Here is a 27,591-nt window from a genome sequence, read left to right as displayed (position 1 = left end):
TTTGCAGGGTTACCGTAAAGCTCAAACAAGATACTGTAGAAAAGCATGACATGCCTGTTCCTGACTGTGATGGGTGGGGGAACACAAGTGAAGTGGAACCAAGTTCAACCTTAGTGTAGAACTCACATGCCCCTTCTATCCAGATGGCAGGAAATTCTTTTCTGTGATTTAACTTTTTAAGGAAGTGTTATTAAATGAGAGTAATTTGCTTCTTACCTTCTATGTGCAGAATTTTGTTTTAACAATCTTGACAAGACATCAAAATGGCTGTTGTCTCCAAGCCTGGAAGAGAAATGAAGGAGATTTAATTGATTCTCAGGCAGATCTCAGGCACCTCTCTGAGGTCCTGGTTTCCTCCTCTGTGAAAACAAGGAGATGACCAACATTCGCGCTAGAGGCTGTACTTGTTTCTGGAGGGTCCAAGAAACAACAGTTGCAAATCAAACACTAAGGGTTGGAGGGGGTAAATGGTACCCAAAAAGACAAGGAACAGAGAAGGGCTGGTGGAGGTCAAGGAAGAGAGGCCTGAACTCCGTTCTACCCGTGTTCTATTCCTTCCGAGCTCTTACAAAAGCTTCACTCTGTGAAGCCACAGAGTGGAGAAGACTAGGGAAAGAATGTGATGGCTTGTGCAGGTGAAGGGGTGGGGTTGGGTGAGAAGTGAGGCCAGCTCTTCAAGGGAGTCAGGGTGAAGGAGGAGAGAGTGAAAGAAGGCATCAGTGACAGGAGACAAGGAAGGAAGAAGAGAAGGGAGCTTCTGGTGAATGGCTTTGATTTTGGGGTAAAATATGAGGCAAGGTTCTCAGCTGAGAGGAGTGAGGGGGTTGCCCTGGGAAATCTAACGAGGGAGGAGAAGGTTTAGAAGAACTGTTGTGAACAGTGGGACAGGACGCAGATAAGGGAAATATAGATTGGCTTGGCGGTGATGAGGGCCCAGCTAAGGTTGAGTGGACCCAATCAGAACAGTGGCACGATTTTTACCACCTTTGTTCTGCAGCCTGCATGGAGGGGCGAAGATGATAGATGTGGATGGGAGTGATGCAAGGTTGAGGTTTGGCAGGGGGCAATGATACGGGGACTAAGGATTGGAGAGAAGAAGACCTCCTGAAATAAACAGAACATGGAATAGAAATTCAATTTTTTTCCTGCCCCTCTCCCCACTTTTCAGAAGTAACTAGAGGTCAGACAATGAGGTTTGTTATAATTATGTCAAGAACAAAGGGAAGAGGGCTGACCCAAAGCCTTTCCTGGGAGTAAAGCACTTCTATGGACTTTTGTGATGTTTTACTGGACACAGCACTGGACAACCAGGAAATTCCATCTCATCTCTGTGTTCCAGATTCATTATCTACAAAATGGAGCTAAAACCTGCCAGGAGAGCCGAAAGGGTTGTTGTGAAGATAAAGGCAATAAAGCACAACAAGCATTATATAAATGAGATGCGGTTGGGTGAGGGAGGGTGGGCAAACATCTTGCTTTGCAGCTGTTCTCGGAACGGAGGCTGGTGTTTCATTGTATTTTCATAAAACCGAGGGAGCACAATTAGAACCTATGTTATGAGTGGAGATGCTCTTGCTCTCTGGCTCACTGTGCCAAGCCAATATTTTCCTTGCAAAAAGAATTTGGCACTACAGCTGTTTCCACAAAGAGACCTCCCACACAAGGCCTGAAATCCTTCACCTGACAGGAAACACAAAGGACTTACAGAATCCTAGCCTGGAAAGAACCTCAGACACCATCTGGTTCATCCTTCCCCACAAGAGCCCCAACAAATGACACACTGGTCTTTGCTTGACAAGGAAACCATTATCTCCCAAGGCTGCTCAATGCACATTTGGATCCCCCACAGTGTGAATAAGTTTTTTCTACATTCAGCAAACACTCCCGTTGTCTGCCCTACTTATAGAAGGAAGTGTGGCTCACGTTGCTATTTGCCAAAATAGTAGACAAGGGCTTCTGGGCAGCCAGGACAATTCTCCTTCTTTCCAGAGATACCTAGAGTTGATCCTTCACCCTTCACTCATATCCCACCCCCGACAGCCAATGAAGTCAATCCTTCCTCCAATACATTCTCCACACATATATAACCAAGTACCCTTCATTCAAGTTTCCCCAAAAGAACTTGGATTCATTTCCCCCAAGCCTATCCCACCCATTTAATTGACTGCATTTGCAAAGGGCAAGATCTAGGTCGGATCCTCCACACCTGGCTTTTGCCCACTTTAAATTCTATGACATATACAAAACAAAGCACTAATACAGTGGAATGAACTACAAGAAGGCTGACTTCACCAACCTTTAAGTAGGTAGCAATCCCATTACATTCTAACGTAGCCCTTACATTATAAGCAACCAGTTGAAACAAAAGGCAATATTTTTTAAATTATCAATGTTATTTTGGAGGGGAAATGAAAAGGAAGGAGTGTGTTGCTTACATAAATATATCCATGTTTTCAAAATGTTTTACTGATGTTTTTTGTCTTTATATCAGTCATTTCAACACCCTCCCTTCTCCTCATGTGAGGGAGAAAAGCACTGGGTTATAAGATCCATTATTTTTCCTACAGGAAAATGCTCCTGTAAGAGCACATGTTGAAGGGTGGGGGAGGTGGGATTTCATTTCTTCTCTGGGACTTTCACTGGTTAGGTTCTCTATACCTTTCAGTCAACTATGAAATGGTAAAGATATAGTTCACTGCTGAAAGGCTCTTTGTTACCAATGTTTTCATCAGACACCCTATATTTGTGTATGGATACTCATAAAAAATTTCCTGTAGATGGGAGAGCAGGTACATTGGTGAGGAGTCACTGAAATGTTCTCTTAGCCTTCTGGGGGGTATAACAAGAGTTGGGATTTCTGCCACACCTTTGGTGTTTTCTCCTTTCTCAGACACCTCGAGCACATCAGCCTCTCAAAGCCTTTGCAATGTTGCCTCTGAGATTTCTCCTCTAGAGCATGCAGGGTAAAATCCTACAACTCTATTTCTTCCTTCTCTATATGAAAATCTGGGGACGTAATGTAGGGTCCAAGGATGGCAGTTCCACTGTCCTTAATTAAGAGTTTGTTAAAACGTTCTCTGCAAATCTTTTCCATTTTTCTCTATTTAATTTCCATCTTTAAGTGCCCTCAGCACCAATTCCTTCTTTTTTGTGGGCAAGTGACTTTCATAATTGTCCATCTTTGTAAGATTTTTCAAGTGAGTTTATACTCTAAACCAGTGGTGCCTTTGGCTCTTGCTCCCTCTCCATCTGGCCAGTCGGATGTTTGATGGGTGAGACGCTTTCTGGGATTTCTTGGTCTCTTGTTGTGACAACTAATTTACATTGGTTAAACTTTTGGACACTGATGTTGGTGTCGTCATTTTGTCACCCATTTCTCATTTTTTTGTTTTTAATTAATTATATATTTCTGGCTAAATGACATGCTATGTTTTTCATTATTATTCTTTTTAAGGAAGAATTCCCTTCTTAGCTTTGATGAATGTACATGACAACTGATTCAAGGATAAATCCAATATTAATGACAAGTCTTTTTCTTTCTGTAAAAATATGGTGTTCTTTGGTGCTTCCCATGTCCAGAGTCTATCAATTCTTTTTTCAAAGCAAGTGTTAACATAGGGGTATGAGGCTTCTGCATACTCTACATGTTCTGGGCCTCTCTCATTCTTTCCTTCCCGAAAGTTTTTATCTTTACCTTTTCCCACGTTTGCATTAAAGCTACCAAATATTAAAATGTTGATTTGGAGGGTCTCAACTCCACCCCCAGCAATCAATGAGATATTTGCATAAATGAGACATCTGAAAAGCAAAATGCTTATTACCTTTCATCAGCCCCCCAAGTTCATTCAAACAGAAATTCTAATTTCCTTAAGTTATATATGCCTGTCATGAGACAATAATGTGAAACGAATTCACATATGCTCTTTGTAGTTTTTTGAGCCAATTCTCAACTGAAAGGTATTCAGTTCTATGCTACAACCATGAAGGCTAGTTTGAATATTTTAGCATATGTTGGATTTGGTTTTCTCTGACCTTGTCATAAGTCTATGTACAGTAGTGAGTTTGAGATGTCAAAGGCCAGAAGCAATATACTAACTTTTATTGCATAATTTGAAATATGTCTGGAATGGTTGGACCACTTTTCAGTTCTACCCAGAAGTTATCAGTGTGCCTGTGGATCCTGAGGCCCTCCAACACTAACTGTTCTTTTGGTATCTGTGCTAATGTGTATGGTGTACTCTAATCTTCTTTATTTATTTGAGACAGTTCAAATAGATTTCTGAATCAAAAGTATGCCACTCATCAGGACTAAATCAATATTAATCAGGTAAAAATCATCTGAGGCACTTCTTATATTGGAGGCGATGTAGAATGGTCCAGAGAGTATGAAACCTAACCCACTACTAATCTAAAATATAATAAAAAACTAGTTATCCTATATAGTGGGAAGATCAAATTGTCCCATGGTACCTGTCTTTGCTCCTGGGGATTCCAAAGTGATCAGATTCTTGTTACTTAATGACAGATGTCATTATCTACAAATGGTTTTTAACTCAACATTTATTATAGGTAGAATATTTTGCTATGCCAAGGATGTATGGCACAAGTAATATTACCCAGAGATCTTTAGGTTTCATTTTGCCATGGCAAACTGGGCAAATCTTAGAACTAGAATTGGCTAATAGTAAAAATAAGAGAAAAACGCAGCAAACACTTTTAAAGTTAAAATAGAACAAATATGGAAATGTTTTACATGATTGCACATGTATAACCCATATCAAATTGTTTACCATCTCGGGGAGGGGGATATATCTATTAACTTGTTTGAAAAAAGAGACAGACAGACAAGCAATGAACAGGGTGGGGGAGCAGGGTATCAAATTGTATGGACCCTAGTCTTGCCAAAACATTTCTGTTATAGTTTACCCATCAGCTCCCTCAGTAAAGATTAATTAATTAGCAGGGATAGAAAACTTTTTAAGATGGTAACATACAGTATAATACTATCATGGTAATTGCTTGCATCCAATTGTATTATAAATAAAAGTACATTCAAATGCAAAAAAAAGTTAATTAGGCCCAGAAAGGAAGGACTACAACAAAATTATTAAGAGTTGGCAATCATCTATTTCCTTGTTTGAATGTTTCAAGATACATATGCATACAGACAGACAGACTAAGCATAGGGAGAGAATGTATAAAATAACTCTTTGTAGAATGGGGAGGCTCTGTCTTGCTAAAGTGCCAAATGTCTGCACAATGTCTGACATCTTATTGTGAAGCAAAGTTAATATTCTACGATATTACGTGATAACATCTTTAAATTAGAGGTGTATGTTTGAGAAGATTTCTAGAGTAGTGAAACCCTCCTGGGGAAGGAAATCAAACACTAAGTACCAAGGATGCAAAGTGGGGACAATCAAAGGACCTGCCTCCAGAGCCACTGCAAGAATCAAATGAGATGTCACAATGCCTGGAGAACAATAGGATATGCTCTACAGAACGCCATCTTATAGCAAGGCCCCAAGGATATTCTCTATGTCCTTCATGGAGGTAGAGAGAACACAAAGACTGATCTCTGGGATCAGGAGGAGTCAGGGAGTTAGGGCTCCATTGAGAAGAGAGGAATGCCTGATGATGAAATTCAGTTCCATTCCCAGGCACGTCCATATTTCCAGTACATGTTGTTTCTCCTAATAGACCCCAAGTTCCTTAAAGTCAAGGGCAGTTCATGACTGTCTTTGTATCCCCAGCACTTCATTTAGCACCTGACACAAAATCAGGCACATACCAACTTAATAACTGCTTATATTATAAAACCGTTCAAAATACAATCACTCTTTACTTCATATCTTCTTGGTAAAATTTGTTAGAAAAATGTAGGATTGGGTGGAAAGGGAGGAAGGGAGAAAAGTTGGAACTCAAAAGTTTTCGGAATGAATATTGAGAATTGTTTTTGCATACAACTGGGAAATAAGAAATACAGGTAATGGGGTATAGAAATCTATCTTGTCCTAGAAGAAAAGAGAGAAGATGGGGATAAGGAAGGGAGGGGTGTGATAAAAGGGAGGGCATACTGATGGAAGGAGTAATCAGAATGTAAGGCATTATCAGGTGGGGGGAGGGAAGAGACGGGGAGAAAACTTGGAACTCAAAATTTTGTGGAAATGAATGTTGACAACTAAAAATAAATAAATTTAAAAAAAAAAGAAAAATGTAGGATTGAAGCAGTTTGGAGCAATAGATAGAGAACTAATCTCTGAGTCTGGAAAACCTAGGTTCCAATTCTATTTCTTAACACATCCAGGATATGGGAAGTCAACTGAGCTTAAGTGCCCAGGCAAGTCTCAAGGCCTATAAAGTGAAGGAAATGCGTGGGTGTGCATCAGCAGAGGGAGTTTCTCCATGGAAATTTCCTGTACCAGAGAAAAAACAAATTAGGTTAAAAAAAGGGAGGGGGGAGAAATATCATTTTTGTTCCCCCTTAGCTACAAATTTTGAGTTAAACAGAGCAAGTTATCAATAACAGATACACTTATATTTATATAAACACATTGCAGCTTCCAGGGATGTTTCCACACATAATCCCAACAATCCTGTTATCAAAGTATATCCCCAATAAAGCATCCCCACTTAACAAAGGAACTAAGACCAGAAAGAGAAGCCCAGTGGTTGAGGGATTTGCCCACGGTCCCAATGATGGTCCATCTATGACAGAGCCAGGATTCAAATCTGACCCTATGAGCTTCTTCTATTTCATGGAAGCAACCTTGGTTACTGAAATTCAGCTCTTTTTAAACTGTATTACTAATGCCTTTTTAAAGGCTCTATCACTTTGTAATACTTCTCCACCCCCACCTCCCATACACACACAATGGAAGCCTCCCATATTACAAGGTACCCTTAAGCAAAAGGGAGGAAAACAACACATCCCTGTAAATGGGAAAGAGTGTACAATGAAGGATCAGGTACCCAAGGGTCACCCAATAAGTGTCTTTGGAAAGAACCACACCAAAGAGCAGCAATTAGGCGCCCACCTTTTGCCTTCCAAGCCATCTTATCTGCAGGCCTGCAGGTCCTGGGTGACACGGTCTCATTGAGCTGGCCAGACTCCAGCTAGCTAGTGTCATCCTTCCCTGTGGGTTAGATACAATTTGAAATGATCAATGTGATCACTTCTGATCCTGACAGTGAAGCTTTCTCAGACCCAGGTGTTACAAAAGAACAAGGAACTTCCCAGTTCCTGGCAGAGGGACCAGACAGACAAGCATGTGCATGACTAAACTCAAGGGCTAAAATCTCAGCTCAGAAAGAAGGAAGAACCAAATTTGTGAACGCCTCCTATAGCTATAGTGTAGAGAATGTACATGCATGTACACATAGAGGCTACACATACTGTGGCTTACTGCCTTATACCTTGTTTTTAAATCTGATTCCAGTAACTTCTCCCTCAATTACATACATATACACACGTACACTGCTTCCCAAAGTGAAAGAGCATCCCAGGCTGCCTGCCCTCTCATAGGCTCCCCCCTCCAAATCCCAAAGGCTCCACTCCCAGGACAACACCAGTCAGAGAGGGAATCCCTAAGCAGGAATAGGGTTCATGAAGAAGATTCATTAAAACCAATTAGAAAGCTAGGTTGGACTTGGCTGTCCAGGCTCAAAACGTTTCTAGTTTATCATTGAGGCTTCTGAACCCAGTGGAAGGGGCAGCAAACAGGCAAAGCAGGCCACTTCGATATTACAGGAGTCCAGATTCAATCAGCACTGTGAGCAGAGAAAAGGTGGAGATGACGACATGGAGATAATGAACAAAACTTGGTGACTTCTTACCCAGTGGGGGGGTCTAGAGATAGTGAAAAGCAGTGGCCTGAACTTGCAGCCCTACTCTGCTCCTCACAACCTATGTGGTCTTGGTCAATCACCTAGGTAGCTAGGTGGTACAGAGGATAGAGTGCTGAGCTTGGTGTCAGGAAGACCCAAGTTCAAATCCAGTCTCACTAGCTGTGTGACCATGGGCAAATTACTTAATCTGTCTGCCTCAATTTCTTCAAATGTAAAATAGTGATAACAGCACCTTCCCCCATAGTGTTAGGAATATCAACTAAGCTAATATTTTTAAAATGCACCTAGCACAGTGCCTGGCTTATAGTAGGTATTATGGAAATTCTTCTTCCCTTCCCTTTCCCTTCAACTATTTCTGATTTATCCTGAACATAGCTTATTTATACAGATTTCCTCCAGTAGATGGTGAACGCCTTGAAGGCAGGGATTTCTTTTGCCTCTTTTTGTATCCCCAGAACTTTGCAAAAGCCTGACACAGGGGAGGTGCTTAGTAATGTTCACCATCAAGACAGAGATAAAGCATTCTCAAACCAGGAGCAAAAACAGCTCCTGCCCTCCAAGAGTCTTTATTCTAATGGGGAAGGGAGAAGGGGGAGGGGAGGCAGCTCCAGTTCCCGGGGCTGCGGAGGAGGCTGGGAGCTCGCCCATCAGAGGCGGTCAGAGAGCAGGACCACGGTAAGGTGACGATTGAGAGAAAGGGGGTCAAAGAGATAAGACCACAGCTGGGACTGGACTGACACAACAGACACAAAGGGAAGGCAGAAGTGATTCTTTTATTAGGTTTTTCCCCCTGTCTAGGAGAATAAATAACCTTTGGTCCGTAAAAGACAAAAAGAGTGTGGCTCACAGAGTCAATAGCAAAAGTAATTTGTAAAGAAAGAATGAAAGAATCTGGATGCCTACATGAATGTGTGCCCACAGAACTGGCCACTGGGAATGCTAAGGCATTGCCTAAGGTTATTCCAATTATACACCACTCTTTCCAATTTCCCTCTTTTGGGGCAGAACCGCCATGCATCCAGTCACCATGGTATCATCCCAGCCTCTACACTCAACATGTTCAACCAACTGTCAAATCTGGCTGTTCCTCCTACGTCTTCCACAGCTGCCATTTTGGTTCATGTCCTCATCATCTCTCACCTAGACCACTGCAATCTTCTTCTCCTGTCTAAAGTTTTCCCCCTCTGCATTGCATTGCTAACACAACCATCAAAGTGATTTTCATAAAGTACATGTGTGAGGTCACTCCTCACATTCCAAAGGTTCCCAAATACCTCTAGGCTCAAATATAGTCTTCTCTTTGGTATTTAAAGATCTTCACCACCACACAGTCCCATCTTGCCCTTCTTGCCTTTGTCATCATTCCTCCACTTTCCACATGCTCGCCAATGAACCAACTGACCTTCTTGCCACTTTTCAAGCACAATAGTGCTTGAAATAGCCTCCATGCCTTTGCACTATTAGGCTTTGCTAGTCAGTGTTGGTCGGGGTGAGCTACTTTCTGCTTGGACTTAATCTGAAAATACAGAGATTGAAAGAGGCCAAAATTTGGATCCAGAAGCCCTGGTTTCAAATCCTAACTCTGCATCTTATTATCTGTGAAACCTTGGAGAAGTCCTTTCCTTTCTCTGGGCCTCAACTTCTTTTCCCCTCAAGTGTAAGGGAAAGGACTAGGTGGACTTTAAGGTCCCTTCTCAATGCTCTCTGGTCTAAGGTTACTCTTCTATAAAATGCTGGCAAATGCACGTGGAAGGACTGGACCAAGCCTCTCTATAGTCTCCTCCAGTTGTAAATCAACGCTCTCCTCAGAAGGCTGTCTCAGTGAATTTACAGCTCCCTAAAAGCCCTGGACTGATGCCAGGTGGCTTTAGGAATCCTTAAGGACTCAGTAATACTTTTCCTAATATGACCTTAGATCCTTGGGGCTCCTGATTTTCAATTTTAGTTGCAGCTCTCCCAACTCAGTGTCCTCTGCACATCTGATGAGTATGCCTTGGGTACCTTCCATTTACTGACAGAAACACTGGTGTGGGATAAAGGAAAGAAGCAAATACAGAAGAGCACGTAAGTTATTGGATGTGTGCCTAAAAGGAAAAGCTGGACATCAAAGATTTATAGTTTCATGTACTATTCTCTTTTTTCTTTTATCCTGCTTTGTATATGGAAATGCTTATTGTATTTGTTTGAGATTTTTAAGAAATTATTTTAAAAGAAGGCAACTAGGATGATGGAAGGGTCTTGAGAGTATGCTGTGGGATGACTGGCTGACAAAACTGGAGTGATTCCCAGATAAGCTGAAAGAATAGAGAAATATAGAGAGGAAGGGGCTCCACCTTCCCACCCTTCCCCTCCTGTCTTCTAGTATCTAAATATCTTTCATACATAAAAAGGCTGAAATTTCTTCTGCTTAGCCTTAGAGGATACAGCTAGTAACAAAAGGGGAAAGCTGGTCCTGGACCTTTCTGACAGTCTAATGAAATCTATGGACCCCTTCTCAAAATAATATTTCCCAACGTGTAAAATGCAGAGTTGAGGGTGGAGTCAAGATGGCAGAGTGAGAGCAACCACTCACCTAACCTCTAAGACAAACTCCACTTCAGTGAACCAGGAGGAGATCCTGAGCCCCAGTGGGATGGAGCCCGCAACTGTCAACACCAGGACCCCAGGCGTGCCTCAGCACAGCCAGGGGAATAGGGAAGACACTAGAGCAAATGGGGATCACCAACTACTGAGCCTGCCTGTGCTCAGGAGAGAAGACCTCCTGTGGCCAGACCCCATACTTAATGCAGTTTGCTCCAGGGAAACTCAGAAAGACTTCACCTAGCCTCTGCTTTGGCACATTAGCCAGCTCAGCACCAGATAAGTTACAGCATTCTAGCCTCTAGTTGAAAGAACCAGAGGCCACAATACAAAAAGCCTCAAGTTCTAAGCGCAAGAATGGTGGGAAAGAGCCCTCTGCATCCCAAAGGCAGAGATACACTTTCAAAGCCAGGAAAAGAGCAATCATCACGAGCAAGAAGCAAACCAGAAAAGATAAGGCCATAGAATCTTTCTATGAGTACAAGGACCAAAACACGAACACCAAAGAGGGCAGCATTGAGACTGTACTCCCATCTGAAACTTCAGAAGGGAATATGAACTGGTCTCTAACCCAAAGAACATTCCTGGAAAAGCTCAACAAGGATTTTAAAAGCCAAATTAGAGAAGGAGAAGATAAACTGACCAATAATTTTAAAAATATCAAAAAAGAAATCACTGAAGAATTTAAAAGGAAAATTGGACTAATGGAAAAGGAAGTACAAAAACTAACTGGGGAAAATAACTCCTTAGAAGGAACTACTGGACAGATGGAAAAGGAGATGCAAAAGTTAACTGAAGAAAACAATTTCATAAAAATTAGAATCAAGAATCAGTCAAACAGAGTCTAAAGAATGAAAAGATAGAAGAAATGTAAAATATCTACTTGGAAAAACAACTGACATGAAAAGCAGATCCAGGAGAGAAAAATCTAAGAATTATTAGTCTACCAGAAAGCCATGATGAAAAAAAGACTTTGGACAATTATCTTCCAAGAAATTATCAAGGAAAACTGGCCAGAAGTCCTAGATTCAGAGGGTAAAATAGTCATCAAAAAAATCCACCGTTCATCTCCTGAAAGGTATCCCAAACTAAAAATACCAAGGAATATTGTTGTCAAATTTCAGAACTATCAATTAAAGGAGAAAATACTGCAGGCAGCCAGAAAGAAACCATTCAAATATCGAGGAACTGGTCAGGATAGCACAGGACCTTACAGCTTCTACATTAAAAGATCCAGAGGGACTGGAATATGATATTCCGTAAGGCAAAGGAGCTGGGACTACAACCAAGGATCAAAAAAATTGAGCATAATATTTCAGGCAAGGAGATGGACACTGGAGGAAATAAGGGATTTCCAGATTTTCTTGATGAAAAGGCCAGAGCTCAATAGAAAATTCAATCTTCAAACACAAGTCTCAAGAGAGGCATAAAAAGGTAAACGGGGGGGGGGGGGGGGGGGGGGAAGAATGTGTTATTCAATATGGGCAAACTGTTTACATCCCTATAAGGGAAGATGATATTTGTTAATCTTGAGAACTGCATATTTATTATGATATATAAAAGGGATATACAGCGAGAGGGAGTGGGTATAAAGTAAATGATGTGATGATAAAAATGTGATTTAAGGGTGCGAAGGGATTGTAATGGGAGATGTGAAAAGGAGGAGGCAGAAAAAGGTAAAATACATCACAAGAAGAGGAACAAAAATATATTACAGTAGAAGGAAAGAGTTCTCCATAAAATAAGTTTTTTTGACAAGCGTATATTTTGCATTTGAACAACATGGCCAGACCATCAGAGCTGCACTCTCTGAAGCATCCAAATTCTTAGAGGAGAAGTTAAGGGAGTTACAGGAAGAAATAGACAGCAAAACTATACTAGTGGGGGAGGGACCTCAACCTCCCCTTCTCTGAACTTGATAAATCTAACCTTAAAATAAGCAAGAAAGAATAAAACTCTGGACAAGATATGATATGATAGATCTCTGGAGAAAACTGAATGGGTTTAGAAAGGAATTTACCTTTTTCTCAGCAGTACATGGCACATATACAAAAACTGACCATGTACTAGGGCATAAAAACCCCACAATCCAGTGTAGAAAGGCAGAGATAGTCAATGCATCCTTCTCAGATCATAATGCAATAAAAATTATATGTAATCAAAAGCCATGGAAAGATAAACCAAAAACTAATTGGAAACTAAATAATCTAATCCTAAAGAATGAGTGGGTTAAACAACAAATCATAGAAACAATCAACAACTTCATTCAAGAGAATGACAATAATGAGACAACCTACTAAATCTTATGGGATACTGCAAAAGTAGTTCTTAGGGGAAATTTTATATATTTCAATGCCTACATGAATAAAATAGAGAAAGAGGAGATCAATGAATTGGGCATTCAGCTGAAAAGAACAAATTGAAAATCTCCAAGTAAATACCAAACTAGAAATACTGAAAACCAAAGGAGAGATTAATAAAATTGAAATTAACTATTGAAGTGCACAGTTACTAAGGAAAACAACAATACTGAAATATAAAATAGTTACCAAAAAAACCTGTAGTTTTTTATGTTCTTGAAATCTAGGTTAAGATGTGATGTAAGAACAATGTACTAACAATGAGAGCTATCCTAAAAGAGAGGGACAACCTCAAGAGACTTTGGCCAGCTGCAAGCCTGTATAAGGCTCACAAATGACCACACTAGAGGTGGGGTCCTTGTCCAGGTAGACTTAATTCGAACTAGATAGTCTCTGTGATCCCTGCTAATTCTCTGGATCTGGGACCATACCATAATAGAAGCAACAACCAAAATCCAGCAGAATGTATCTGGATCACTCACTAATGGTCAATTGCTTTCCTCTGAGCAGGTGAGCTTCCTTCATTTTACTGGCCCAAATTACCCCGAGTACCATTAGGCCAATGAGATGTAAATTCTAGTGGTGTTCTCAAATTTGCTCATATGCCTCCAAACTTAATTTTCCCCTATCTACATTTTGTACCTATCTTGCATTGTGCCACCATTTTGAAGGGAAGGGTAAAAAGTTCCAAGACAAGGGTTGATGGCACTGCAACAGATTCAGCTCAGAATGCCTAGGAGAGACAAATATTTCTGAAGCCAGAGACATGAACTGTCCAAGGAGCTACAACGTACCAAGAATTTATCCAAAGCACCTGCAAACTGCTGAACAAATGGCTGGATTGGGCTTTGGCCCGAACAAGGTTCTCCCTCTTCTCTCTCAGTCATCAAAATCAGGTAGGAAGAAGGCAAGGATATCATCTTGTTTTGAGTTTATCTTGTGCAGACACAAAGAGCAAAACCCCCAAGACATTTTTCTTGAATGAATAAATGAATATTGTGAATTAACATAAAATGTAGGAGAAAGACTGCAAGACAGCCAAGCAAAGGTAGGGTCTTGCATGACCTCTCCCAAACATCCCTCCAAACAACTTTAAAATAACATCTCAAAATTAATTCTGGAATGGCAGAACTAACAAAAGGACAGGCTGAAACAATTCTCCAGCCCAGGACAACTTAGAAGGTAGGTAGGAAAGGTCTCTCTTACTAGGGTGAGAGTGGAATGAAGGATGAATCCTGGCAAGACAGCAGCAGGCCCTGAGGACAACTGAATTGGCAGCAATAGCTTCCAGAGCTCTCAGCTCACAGACAGCAAGGACAGACAACTGGTCAGAAGGAGATTACAAAGGACCCTTTGCTGACACTACATGCAGAACTGTGTTGGATTGCCCACATGTGGTTCCAGGTTGTGGTCTCTGGGAGAGAAGGAGCACAAGTACACTAAAGCATGTGGCCATAAGGATACAGAGTTCATGGTCACAGTCTAAGGACAGAGAACAGTGCTTGCAGTTCCACTTGGATCAGTACAGAGGTCAGAAGAGCAGTGACCATACCTCTCCTTAGATCATAATACCTTAGGAGAAATGAAAACTTGCAGCTCCCCCTTCCCACTAGCTCCTAAACCAGCTCCATACACGTATACAAAACTGAAGCTTGGCACAGGTCCCCCTCTACTCTGGAATCAGGGCGCAACTTTAAATAATACAAAAAATATATAATATATGTATATATCATGTATATTATTATAATTATAATAATAAACTAAACTTTAAAATAAAACTTAAGAAATGGGCTGGGAAAATGAGCAAACAAAAGAAGAGCCTGAATACAGAAAGTTACTACGGTGACAGAGAAGATTAAGACACAAACTCAGCAGACAACAAAATAAACACAAAATAAAAACACTTACACCCAAGGTCTCAAAGAAAAATGTGAATTGGTTTCAGGCCCCCAGAGAATTTGTGGAAGAGCTCAAAAAACATTTTCAAATCAAATAAGAGAGGTAGAGGAAAAATGGGGAAAGAAATGACAACGATGCAAAAAATAATGGTGAAAAAAATCAATAGCTTTGCAAGGTGGCCAAAAAAACAGTATTGAAGAAAATAACACCTTAAAAACCAGAAAAGGCAAATGGTAAAAGAGACACACAAATCTACTGAAGAACTCCTTAAAAACCAAAATTGGCCAAATGGAAAAAGGGACACAAAAATTCACTGAGAACAACTCCTTAACAAAGTAGAAAAGTACTTCACAAAAGTAGAAAGGAGGTATAAGAGCTTAACGAAGAAAATAATTCCTTAAAATTAGAATGTGGCAACTAGAAACTAATCACTTCATGAGACATTAAGAAACAAACAAAATCAAAAGAATGAAAAAAGAAGAAAATGTGGAATATCTTGTTAGAAAAACATCTGGAAAAATATCAAGCAGAGATAATGTAATAATTATCTCTGATAATTATTGATGATTGTTATGATGATAATTAAATGAGAGCCACGATTTTAAAAAAGAGCCTGGACATCATCTTTCACAAAATTACCAAGGAAAATTGTTCTGACATCCCAGAACTAGAAGGTAAAATAGAAATTGAAAGAATCCACTGATCCACTCCTGAAAGAAATCCCCAAAAGAAAACTCCCAGGAATAATTATAGCCAAATTCCAGAGTTACCAGGTCAAGCAAAAAAGTATCATAAGCAGCCAAAAAGAAACAATTCTAATATAATAGAGCCACAATCAGGATAATACAAGATTGGCAAATTCCACCTTAAAGAAGTAGATAGCTTGGAATATGACATTTTAGAGGACAAAGGCACTAAGATTACAACCAAAAATCACCTAACCAGCAAAACTGAGTGTAATCCTTCAGGTGGGAAAATGGAGATTCAATGAAATAGGGGGCTTTCAAGCATTCCTGATGAAAAGACCAGAGCTGAACAGAAAATCTGACTTTCAAATATAAGACTCAAGAGAAGCATAAAAAGGTACAGGAAGAGAAGTCATAAGGAATTCCACAAGGTTAAACTGTTTCTATTCCTACATGAGAAAATGATACTTGTAACTCTTAAGAACTTTCAGGACAATTAGGAGTATACACAGGCAGAGGTACAGGTGTAAGTATGTTATTCCCTCTTAAAGACAATTCTGATGAGAGTAAGGCTCACCTCTTTCTAATACAGAAACTCTTTTGCATGTCTTTTATGTGAAATAATTTGCCCCATTCTACCTTTCACTTCCTCCATTTCCCTCTGCATTCCTCATTTTTACCTCTCAAATTTTACAGATATCCCATAATATTCAACTCACACCTGTACCTCTATGTATAGATAAATTTGATTTGTCTAAAAACTGCCTGTTCATATCTTTTTGACCATTTATCAACTGAGGAATGACTTGTATTCTTATAAATTTGACTGAGTTCTCTATATATTTGACAAATGAGGCCTTTAACAGAGAAACTTGCTGTAAATTTTTTTTCAGTTATGATTACTGTATATTTCCCTCCACTCTGTTTCCCCTGTTTATCCTCCTTTCTCCTTTTACCCTTTCCCTCCTCAAAGTGTTTTGCTTCTGGCCACTGCCTCTCCTCAATCTGCCCTCCCTTCTATTATCACCCCCACTTCATCCCTTCCCCTATGGGTTAAATTTACAGTAAGTTTCTCTGTTAAAGGCCTCATTTCTCAAATATATAGAGAACTCAGTCAAATTTATAAGAATACAAGTCAGTTTCTCAACTGATAAATGGTCAAAAGATATAAACAGGTAGTTTTCAGACAAAGAAATCAAATTTATCTATAGTCACATGAAAAAATGTTCTAAATCACTGTAGATTAGAGAAATGCACATTAAAACTCTGAGGTACCACACCTATCAGATTGGCTAATATGACTGAAAATGAAAATGACAGATGTAAGGGGGACTGTGGGAAAACTGGATCATTGAAGCTGTGAATCAATCCAGCTATTCTGGAGAGTAATTTGGAGCTATGCCCAAAGGTCTATAAAATTGTGCCTGCCCTTTGACCATGCAATACCACTTCTAGGTCTGTACCCTAAGAGATCAAAGAAAAAGGAAAAGGACCTATATGGACAAAATATTTATGCCAGCTCTTTTTGTAGTGGCAAAGAACTGGAACTTGAGGGGATGCCCATCATTGAGGAATGGCTGAACAAATTGTGATATATAATTGTGATGGAATACTGTTGTGCTATAAGAAATGAAGGGCAGAATAAGTTCAGAAAAACCTGGAAAGACTTCTCTGAACTGATGCATAGTGAAATAAGCATAAGTAGGAGAACACTGCATACACCAACAGTAACACTGTACAGTGACCAGTTGTGAATGACTTAGCTATCCTCAGCAATACAATGACTGAAGACAATTCTGAAGGACTTAGGATGAAAAAACCTATACGCTTCCAGAAGCAAAACTAATGATATCTACAGAGTGAAGCCTACTTTTTAAAGCCCTTTTTGTGGTGGGGGTGGCAATGGGGTTAGTCCATGTTTTCTTTCATAATATGACTAATATGGAAATGTTTTGCATGATTTCACATATATAATCTATATCAAATTGCTTGCCTTCTCAATGAGGAGTGAAGAGAAGTAGAGAATTCAGAACTCAAAAAAAATTTTTAATGTATTTTTTAAATATAATTGGAAAAAATAAAATATTAAGAAAAAAGGTAAAATGTAGGTTTCCAAAAATCCTGGGAACACTAAATAATGATGAAATAATGTGAAAGACTATGGATAGATAGAGGGGGCCCGCCATTACCACAGTTTTTCTCATGCCAGCTAACCCTCCCTTCCTCCCCCCCAGTAAGATGATTCTTGCACACACATAACCACCACCACCTCCTTCCACCCACCCATGTCTGATCTTCTTTGGGTTGTATCTTCTGCATAAAAATGCTACTTGGAAAGTCTAGACAAAATGGCAACCCTCTTGTTCTATGCCCATCTACATAGCATAGAGAAGAGCAGTCCCCTGTTGGATGTGATTGCACGTGTGTAACTTATATCAGATTGCCTGATGTCTTGTGGAGGGGGAAGGGGAAAGAAGGAAAAAAATTTACAACTCAAAATCTTATGAAAAATGAATACTGAAAACTATCTTTACATGTAATTGGAAAACAATAAAATGTTATTAAGTAGGAGTGGGAGACAGAAAGCAAACAGCAGTGCCCTTGTACCTTCCCTCTTGATCTAAGCCTCTGAACCGACTTGGTTTCATCAGCGCATATGCCACCCAAGTGGAAAATACTACAGATCAAAGTCTCTCCAGCTGGATGCTCACAAAATCTCCACCAATTAAGTCCATTTATTTCCTTAAAACCAAAAAAAGGGGAGAAAGCAGCAGTGCAGTAGCAACATCTCCATAGAAAAGCAATGCAGATGGACCACCAAGTACTGCAGGGCCCAGGCACATGGGGTCATCAGGTTTCATGGGAGCCTTCCTTAGTTACTATGGATACACTGCGCAGTTCCATAATAGATCACTTTTCCAAACAGGCGCTCTTCTCATTCCTCTGCCCCTCATTGAGGTTCTAGCTAATACTGAGGGTTATATAAGGCAGAGTGCAAGAAAAGCAAGACAGCAGGTTCCAAATTCTACTATGGCCCAATTCTGAGCAACTCCAAGTCGTCTTCCTCCTAACTACATCCTGGATGTAGAAGCCTGCAGTTGCACAGGATTAATACAGAAATTCAATACTGAATACAGCCACATGCATACATTGCACAAATATACACATACCACACACAAATACTTACAGTATGTATCTCTACTTCCAGCCTCAAATGGCTGAGTCAGGAAGATATAAATTCAAATCCAGATCCAGAAACATCCCAGCTACGTGGCTTTCGATAAGTCACTTGTTTGTCTCAGTTTACCCAACTACAAAATGGGGATAATAATAGCATCTACCTCCCAGGGTTATACGGATAAAATGAGATAATATTTGCATTAGTGCCTGGCACACAGTAGGCACTTAAGTATTTATCATTTCCTTATTTTTTTTAATGGCACAATCTGTTGAGAACCCACCACTACCTCAATCAAGTGCTACATAGAATCTCGGAGTTGGAAGGGCTCTCACAGACCACCTAAACCATCTGAGAGCAGACAGAGAATGCTTTCTACAAAGTAGTACATTCTAACTTAATTTTTGCTTTTGTTTCCAGAATCACAGGTCACGGCTAGAGAGCTATAAAGGACCCTGCAAGGTCATTCTCTTCAGCCCCCCTCATGTTATAGACTGGGCCCTGAGAGATTAAGTAAATGCTCATAGTCACAGAGACAGTAAACATCTGAGCCAGGAATTCAAACCTAGATCCTATGACTCTAAATGGAGACTTCTTTCCACTCTGTTATAGTCAATCTGTTGTAACTGAGTTTCAAAAATGCAAATTTGTTCTGATTTTACTATTACATTAGAGAATAATATACCTGTATTAGATATATCAGGTATCACTGTGGGCTTAAGAGGAATTCTGAATTTGCTTCTGCCCAGACAAAAATCAGCAAATAGCCTCACTACACAAGTGATAAGGGGCAGCACCACTCTCCCACAAGCAAACTTCATGTCTTGATCAAGGTCAAGGTGTCAATTTATTATTCATCTTCTGGGGCAGGAGGAACCTGGCCAGCAGCCCTGTCCTCTGACCCACTGTCTTCCAGGGATTGGGGCATGGCTCACTGTAGTCTTTAGAGATCTCTTATCCATCTGGCATGGATAAACCTTTTTTTTTTTTGACATGTCGCTGACAAAGTTTTTGAGCTCTATGCCCCAACCTCATTTTCCTAATAAACCTTATGTTTTTTTATAAATGCTATTTGATCCTTTCAGGAACATACAACAGGCCTCCCCAACCCCTTCTCCCTGAGAAAAACAACTGGAATAAAAGTTTGGGAATCAAAAAATCCGGAAGCTACTAACAGTCTATTTTGACTGTTATTAAGTTATTAAGTGCCTACTATGTTCTAAGCACTGTGCAAAGTGTTGGGATGCTGAAACGAGAAAGAAGGCCTCCACAGTGCTGTTCAGAGTTCAAACCAAGCAGAGCTAATGGGAAATGAAGTTAGCTGGAAAATTCTGAGCCCATTAGAAAGGGAGGATTTAGGAAGAGCTTACTGCTTCTCCCTCCAATCAAAGGGGAGAGGCAGCTAAGGGTGCTGAGGAGGTGATGAGTATCTAAGCTGAATCAGCCTCCAAGATGATGAGATTTCAGGTAATGAGGTTATCCTGGATAGGCCCGGATGTTCCAAGCAGAGCAGCTAACGGGAAATGAAGTGAAGACTGAGATGGAAGGCAAGCTAAAAGAATGTTAAACAGCATTGGATACAGAAACTGGGGGCACTCCATGGGAAATCTCCTTCCTAGGTGACACTGAATCATTAAGGACTAGTCTTGGTGCCTGATCATTCAACAAGTGCCGAATCCACGTAATGGCACTATGTTCCAAAAAAGGAAATAAGGGAAGGGGTGGCCTACCCTGTTTTGGATGAAGCTGGCTGGCTCATTGCAATCAAGGGTTCTTCTTCTCCATGTTCATTTAGTGTTCCCTTAATAATAAGTTTGAGTTTTACTAGGAATCTAGGTCGAGCTCACAGGCCTTGAGTTGCAGAGATTGTATTCCTTGTCTATTTAAAACAACAAAACCCCAAGCTGTCTGCCACTCTTCCATCCTGCAAGCACCTCTCCTGTTTTCTATCATCTTTTTACAAAATGCCATTGGGGTAGAATCAGTCTATGCATGACCTGAATGCACCAGGGTACTTGCCAATCAGTCAGGCAACCAGAATTTTTAATCGCCTACTATGTGCCAGGCACCCTGCAAAGTGCTAGGGATACAAAGAAAGGCAAAAGACAGATCTGCTGTCAAGGAGCTCCTGGTCTTATGAAGAGGACAACACCCACACAAACGTATACAAACATGTTATACTCAGCACAAAAAGGGAGCAGTCAACAGCAGGAAGGCACAAGAACAAAGAAAGACTGGGCTTCACCTCATTAAGTCCTTTCTTAGTCATCTACTATGTGCCAGGCATTTTCCTTCCAATCTACCATCATTCTTGGCAGAGGAAACAGAAGCAAAATCCCCTGCATGGCTTTGTCTCTCCCTGTGCCCTGGTCCCGGGAGCAGTGGCCGCTCTATCCGCGCCTTCTTCTCTCTTCCAGACCAGAGCGATATGGTTCCTCCTGCTTTCTGCTCCAAGCATTCCATTGGCCTCCTGCAGAACCTTCATGTTCTTGGCACATCTTGGGCAGTATGCCAGCCTTTCACCCTCCATTACCTGCTGTTACATCAGTAATGCCTACCTTTTCACAACCAAAGCAGGCCCAAGATATAAGTGGTTAAAGGATGTGAACTACTTAAACAGTTTAACAGCTTAAAAACAACATCCCATATGAAAGACTGCTCCAAATCACGCATAAGAAAAGTACAAATAGAAACAACTGAGGGAGCAACTCATACCCTACAGACTAGACAAGATGACAAAGACAGAGGTAACCAATGCTGCAGGAGTTCTGGGGTGATCCCCATGGAGGATCTGTGAAATGTCAACCATTCTAGAAAATTCACTTGAATGTGAGAATAGCCCTTGAACTCTCCCAGTCTCTGACCCAAGGATCCCACTGGGCACATCCTATGAAAGACACAGAGCCTCATACAAGTGGCCACTGACTAACGGAAGGAACCTTCCTGCCATACCTGGGATTTCATTTGTGCTGGGTCTTCCCAGTTGAGGAAACTCTACCAAGGTTGGTTAGCAAGTGCTTTGAACAAGGGTCAGAACATTGCCTCAGGCATCGAGAGGATCAGCTGCTACCAGCTGGGGCAGATAGAGGCAGGATTTCTTCAACCCAGAGCTTGCTGACTGAGGCCAGACCTAAACCCTAGATCATTGGTCCCCAAATTTACTTGGCCTGCCTCCCTCTTATACAAAAAAAATTACTCAACACCTTCCTGGAAATATACTTTCTTTAACCTTTTAACGTTTTCCCCCCAAAATTTGCATAATTTCAAAATACATATATTTTAAATAACACATCTTAAAGTTAAAAATTTATTATAAATTTGTGAGCTTTTCTTGCACTGAAATTTTGATGACATAATACTATATCATGTAGCTGTACAGCATCATATTGTAAACAAATTATTACACGCACACATTCCTGCCCATGACACATGCTAGACTTCCCCTACAACGCAGTACTTGATTGCCTGCCAACATTTGCTTGTCAAGATCTTGACCACTGATCAGTTATAACTTGCATTTTGTGTTTTGATTTGGAAAATAATGTAATCGCTGTAACTTTAACTCTGTTACACAGCAGATGAAACGTACAAATGGTTTCTCAAAATCTTCTTCTCTTCATTCCTTATGCTTCCACCACCCTTATTTTATCCAACACCCCCACAACTGCACCCCCCAGGTGATGGTGTCTCAAACTCTGGAAACCTCTGCTCTGGACTGAAGAAAAGCTGAACCAGTTGTGGTGTATGAAATGCAGAGAACATCATTACACCATAAGAAAGGGTGAACACAAGGAATTCTGAGGCTCAATCAGACGCAGTGATGTAAGCAGATGAATACAAAATACACAATGACAATAACGTAAACGGAAAGTTCATTAAAATGAAACCAAAGTCTGAGTAACCAACTCTCGAATTTGAGCTCTGCTGAGAAATCAGGAAACGGATGTCCCTCTTTTCACCAGGGGTAGGAGGGCTCTAGCTGCAAAACCCAACATACACTGTCAGACCTGGTCACGGGGTCAGTAGGTTCTGCTATAGGGGTGCATCACTAGATGGATGGGGCGGGGGAAGAAGTAGGGAAAGGTATATGGGAAAAAACTGATGCAGAGGGGTCGGACTTGGGATGTGGCCCCTCAATGTCTCAAAGACATTCTTTAAGAATCTAAGTTGCAGAGAAGGTCCCAGGAGGCACTAACAGTGGGATTTTCCTCACCAGGGTAAGATCTATACCACAGGTATCAGACTCAGAGAAAAGCAGCCATATAAACTAACTAAAGAAATCATATATTAATATTAAATGTGTTTTATTATATTTTAATTTGTTAACTATTTCCCAATTACATTTTAATCTGGTCCAGCTGCCCTTGGGAGCTTTTGACACCATCTACTTACAGGAGTGAAATCAGGTCTAGTTGCTCTCCTTAAAAACAAAAAGTATTAATAAAGTTAGTACAAAAATCAAATCAAATCTGAGTTGAGATGGATGATTCCTGAGAGCTCCTCACTCCAACTGTTTCACTTCTCTCCTCAGAATCTCCTTTCTCAGAGCACCACCCTACTCCTCACTGGGTTCTGTTGTCCTCAAGAACTTTAGGTCATGGGATTTTCTCTGAACCCACTTGAAATTTGCTGTACTCAATGTTTGCTATGGAAGCCTACATAGAGCTTTCCTCTTCTTTGCTATCAGTACCACAAAGGTACTGGTTTCGAGCTCTCTTCTTTTTGGTCTGAATTCATTTAGTCCAGGAAAGCAGTCCAGCCTCCCTAATCATTTCCTAAACCACCAGGATAGTTTGATAATTAAGTCAGGACAATACTTTATCGCCTCCGGTTATTTTGGCAGAGGAACAGTTCCAAATGTCTAGATGAAGTCCTCTACAATGAAAAAGTATTTATGAAATGCCTACTCCCCAACAGAAAAGATGGCACCAACTCTTGAGTTACTCCCACACTACTGGGGGCCCCAACACAGGTTTCAGCTGCAAGTGAGCTGGACAGGCAATGCTAGTCAGGGCAAGGCAGATAGGACTGGGTCTGAAACGTTTTTGTGCATCTGAGAGTGAACAGTTCCCAATAACCCCTAGGATCAAACACCACCTCCTCAGCTGGGTGTCCCAAAGTCCTTCGCTCCCTTGTTGCCACTTACCTGCACAGGCGCAGCATGTTCCACTGGGTGTCACTGTTCAGTCAAATGGATCTTATGGCTGCCCTTCATCACCCTTTTTGTATGGGAGACTCCCAAGGCCTCGGAGGCCCTTCCCTTCAATAACTCTTCCTCCCTCCTCCATTCTTCTGCTCTAAAAATACTCCTCAAAGCTCAGCTTTTTCGTGGGTCATTCACCCCAACCCACCCAGCTCTTTGCTGGCAGGTCTAGTTTTCTTTTGTCTCTGAATCCCCAACACCTCACCCAATGCTTGCTGGTTATTCTGATCGATGCTGTCATGCCAGGGCTACATTCTGTTTGCCCTCTTCTTCCTTTTACCTAAGTGGTCTCCAGGCCACACTCACACTCTCTCAGTTCCCTTCCTGTGTACCCCAAAGCTCGGGTCCCTGTGTCTCTCCAAAGGTATGTATTGCCAGCACACTTCTGACCCACTCTGTTTCTTTGGAAATCATCAGTTTAGCTGAACTCAAGGAGCAAGTCTGGTGCTTCGGCACGAGGTCTGCCCCACTGCAGGTTTTGAGGACGTGACCACATAGGCAGGCTTGGGGCTGGTCTTTACTGCCTGGGTCTCTCCTGTAAAGCACTAAGTGTGTCTGTGGCCACTCTTCCTACTCTATAATCACCCTCGAGGGGTCGCTGCTTAGAGAGAGGTTGGTAGTTTTCACCTGCCCTTTTCATTTCACTTATAACAACTGATGAAAATCTTTTTTTCTAGAATTTATATACCCTAGTCCTAGTCAGGAGACTATCATTCCTATATTTTTAAGCCATGATCCCCAAACCCTTATTATGTGTTTCTAAACAGCTTTGATTGTCACAGGAAAATTCTGAAGATCATCTGGTAAGATAAGGTACAAGGTCCTTTCTTGAACTAAACTGTCAAGCATTCAAACTCTCTGGCAGAGAGTTCAACCCTGACAGGGTGGCTACATTGTTCCAATAATTATATATACGTAGGCCTAGAAGACTCACAAGGCAAACACTCACATGGAGGTCAGAAGAAGAAACACAAGGACACTCTGGAGGTCTCTCACGGGAGACACCGGCACAGGACTGCCCAGTATAGTATGCCCACAGCAAAGAAGGTGCTGTGCTCTATGAGCAAAGCAGAACTGCAGCAGCCCCAAAGCAGTGTGAGATACACAAATTCAGAGATATTTTCACTCCCAATACTCATGTGGATTCTTGGTGACCAAGCTGTGGTGGAGCCTTCCGAGCCCGCATCGGTCTGATCCGCCACAGGTACAGTACAGACATACTGTACTGATAACAATTTGGTCTTTTTTGAGAAGGAAGGACATCAACCAATGACCACAACTGAGCACCAGTACTAAAGAAGTCAAAGATCTCTGAGTTTCCTTTCTGAAATTTTAAAAAGCTCTATTTCTCAGACTTTTGTCCTCTTTTAGTAGGCTGAACTCCAAGCCACAAAGGAAAATCGCTCCCTCCCTCCCAAAATTCAAAGTGGTTCAAGCGCGATAACTGAACGGAAGATAATTCGCCAAAGGAATAAATGACTGTCGGGAGTGACGTCCGTGCACCCAGACAATAAGAGCATCACTCTCTGGCACACTTGTAATACAAAATTCAGTTTACAGTTTGGAGAGTCATGGGAATACTTACAATGTTTTATATTCAATTTACTGAGAAGATAAATGTAGCATCGTTTCTTTTTCACAATTTAATTATAATCATAGAGTTAAGGACACAATAGTCGCCGAAACAATTTATAAATCTTAACCTGAAATATAATACAGTCAAGGATCTGGCAGGAGGTTCTTCTCCTGAATTATTTTTAGAACCACACATCCTTAAATTGCTTTTACAATAAGTAATACCAACAAAGCGTTATCTTTTTTTGGTCCACACAGGATTTAGAGATCATATTTACTGCAACTTAACATCCCTGTGTGAGGTAAGTACTTATGCCAGGTATTAACATCCCATTTTAGGAATAAGAAAACTGATCTGAACCAAGGTTTTCCTGACTCCAAATCCAATCCTCTCCCTACACTATGACAGCCTGCCTCCCTGAGGAATTACTCTCAACAACAAAACCATTTGTGGCAGACAAGTTGGAATAAAATAAAGAACCTATCAGGCCAATTTTTCTCTCAACTCTTAATATAAATGTTACCATTTCAAAAAAAAATACACATAGAAACTAAATCCTTGGGTTAAAAACAAAGGCAATGTCAGCACCCCAGAAAAGTATTTTAGGGTGTGGCACTGGAGATGACAGAGGAACTCAGAAATCTGGGTTTTATGTTCGGACAGCGAAGAGCCCTTAGAAGACTCTCTAGTCTAACTCCGGCCTTCAACAGATGAACAAACTGAGGCCCAAAGCACCTCAATCAAACGGAAAGCTTCCACCTTTCTCTAGCCCAGGGAGGTTATCTAAGAGCTTCAGGTGGCTCCCCCGCCCCCCTCCATTTCCTCCAAATCAAAAACAAGCAGCAGAGCTCACCCACACCCAAAGCCACTAAAACCCACAATCTGAAAACCCCTTCCGAAGGCTGGAAGTGGATCGGGCTCCCCTACCCCAACCGAGGAGGCTCCAGCCCGGCCCGGCCTCCCGAGCTCGCCCTTCCCCCACCTCAGCGGCTCGGTCCGCATTAGGTGGGGCTGCCGCACCCCGAAGCCCCCCAGGTGGGGCGCCCGCGGGACTTCCCCAGGGCAGGACGGCCGTCTAGACGCTTTATACGGGATTCCCCGGACGTGGGAAGCGAGCCTAGGGAATAGGAGTGACCGAGCCGAGGTACGCTCGGCCAGGGCGGGCCCAGGGGTCCAGGGGCCACACTCGAACCCTGCTCCTCCTCCCAAAGGAGTCCCCACTGGACGGGGACACCCCACATCAAGGATCGGCTCTTTCCTCCCGCCCCGCCCCCGGGCCCTGGCACACAGCAGGTGCTCACAGGAGCGGCGCCCCTCCTCTCCTCGGTCCCCCCACCGCGCGGTACACTGCAGGCGATTCTCCCCCACCCTGCCGAAAGGAGGGGCGCCCCTTTCCTCCTCGGCACCCCAGGAGCCTGGTACACCGTAGGCGCCTAATGGAAGCTGCGGTTCTCCAAAACCCTCCTCGAGGGGTGGTTCCCCTCGGGGCTCGGCACACAGCAGGAACCAAAAAGGGGGCGCGCCTTTCTTCCCCTCCCCAGCCCGGCACACAGCAGGCGCCTAATGGATGGGTGATGCTGCGGCTCTCCCCCGCCCCTCCCCCCGCCCGGCACACAGCAGGCGCCTAATGGATGGGTGATGCGGAGGCTCTCCTCTCCACCCCCGCAGGAGGGGCGCCCCGTTCCTCCCCCGCCCCCACCCTGAGCGCGGCACACAGCTGGCGCCTAATGGATGCCCCAGCGCGGGCGGGGTGACCTTCGGGCCGCGCTCCCGAGGCCTGGCCCGCCCGGCCCGGACACACCCACCGCCCCGCGAGCCCACGCTCACCTGCAGCCGGCCGGGGAGCGGAGGCGGGCACGCACGCACGGCCGGCCGGGGCGAGGCTGAGGCCGCCGCCGCCGCGGGGCCGGGACCGGGCCGGACAGCTCGGGACTCCTCCTGGCAGCCGCCGCCGCCGCCGCCGCCGCCGCTGCCGATCACTTCCGGGGCACGGGGGCCGGGGTCGCACCACCCGGGGAGGGGGCCCCTAGCTGGGGAGCTACTTCCGGCGAAGAGCACGCCCAAAACCAGGAGCAGGACCCAGGCCCCGCTAGAGAACAATGATGGGAAACCCTGCTCCTCGCCCCGCCCGCGGTGGGGAGGGAACGTTGGGGGGAGGGGGTGGAGCGCCGGTCCCGTCTGCGCAGGTGCGAGCGTCCTGGCCCTTCGGGCAGCCCCGCCCTCCTCCTGCGCGGCGGTGACGTCAGCGCTGTTCCCCCGGC

The 27,591-nt window shown here is 42.6% G+C and overlaps 1 protein-coding gene across 3 annotated transcripts in view; it reads right to left on the bottom strand.

The window, feature by feature from the left end:
• Positions 1 to 27,287, bottom strand: part of RALA (RAS like proto-oncogene A) — a 66,555-nt gene extending 39,268 nt beyond the window's left edge. For 2 of the 3 annotated variants that reach the window (XM_072599099.1, XM_072599098.1), the window contains exons 1-2: positions 27,158 to 27,287; positions 217 to 282 (exon numbers count right to left, since the gene is read on the bottom strand). The gene's annotated coding sequence lies outside the window, so the exon portion shown is untranslated. The remainder of the gene's footprint in view (positions 1 to 216; positions 283 to 27,157) is intronic. The other variant, XM_072599101.1, reaches the window with a different exon arrangement.
• Between the last annotated feature and the right edge of the window lie 304 nt (positions 27,288 to 27,591).

This window comes from Notamacropus eugenii, chromosome 3 (genome assembly GCF_028372415.1).
Source record: "Notamacropus eugenii isolate mMacEug1 chromosome 3, mMacEug1.pri_v2, whole genome shotgun sequence".
Classification (NCBI taxonomy): Eukaryota; Metazoa; Chordata; class Mammalia; order Diprotodontia; family Macropodidae; genus Notamacropus; species Notamacropus eugenii.
The sequence above is the reverse complement of the archived record's forward strand: the minus strand, read 5'-3'. Positions and strand labels throughout refer to the sequence as shown.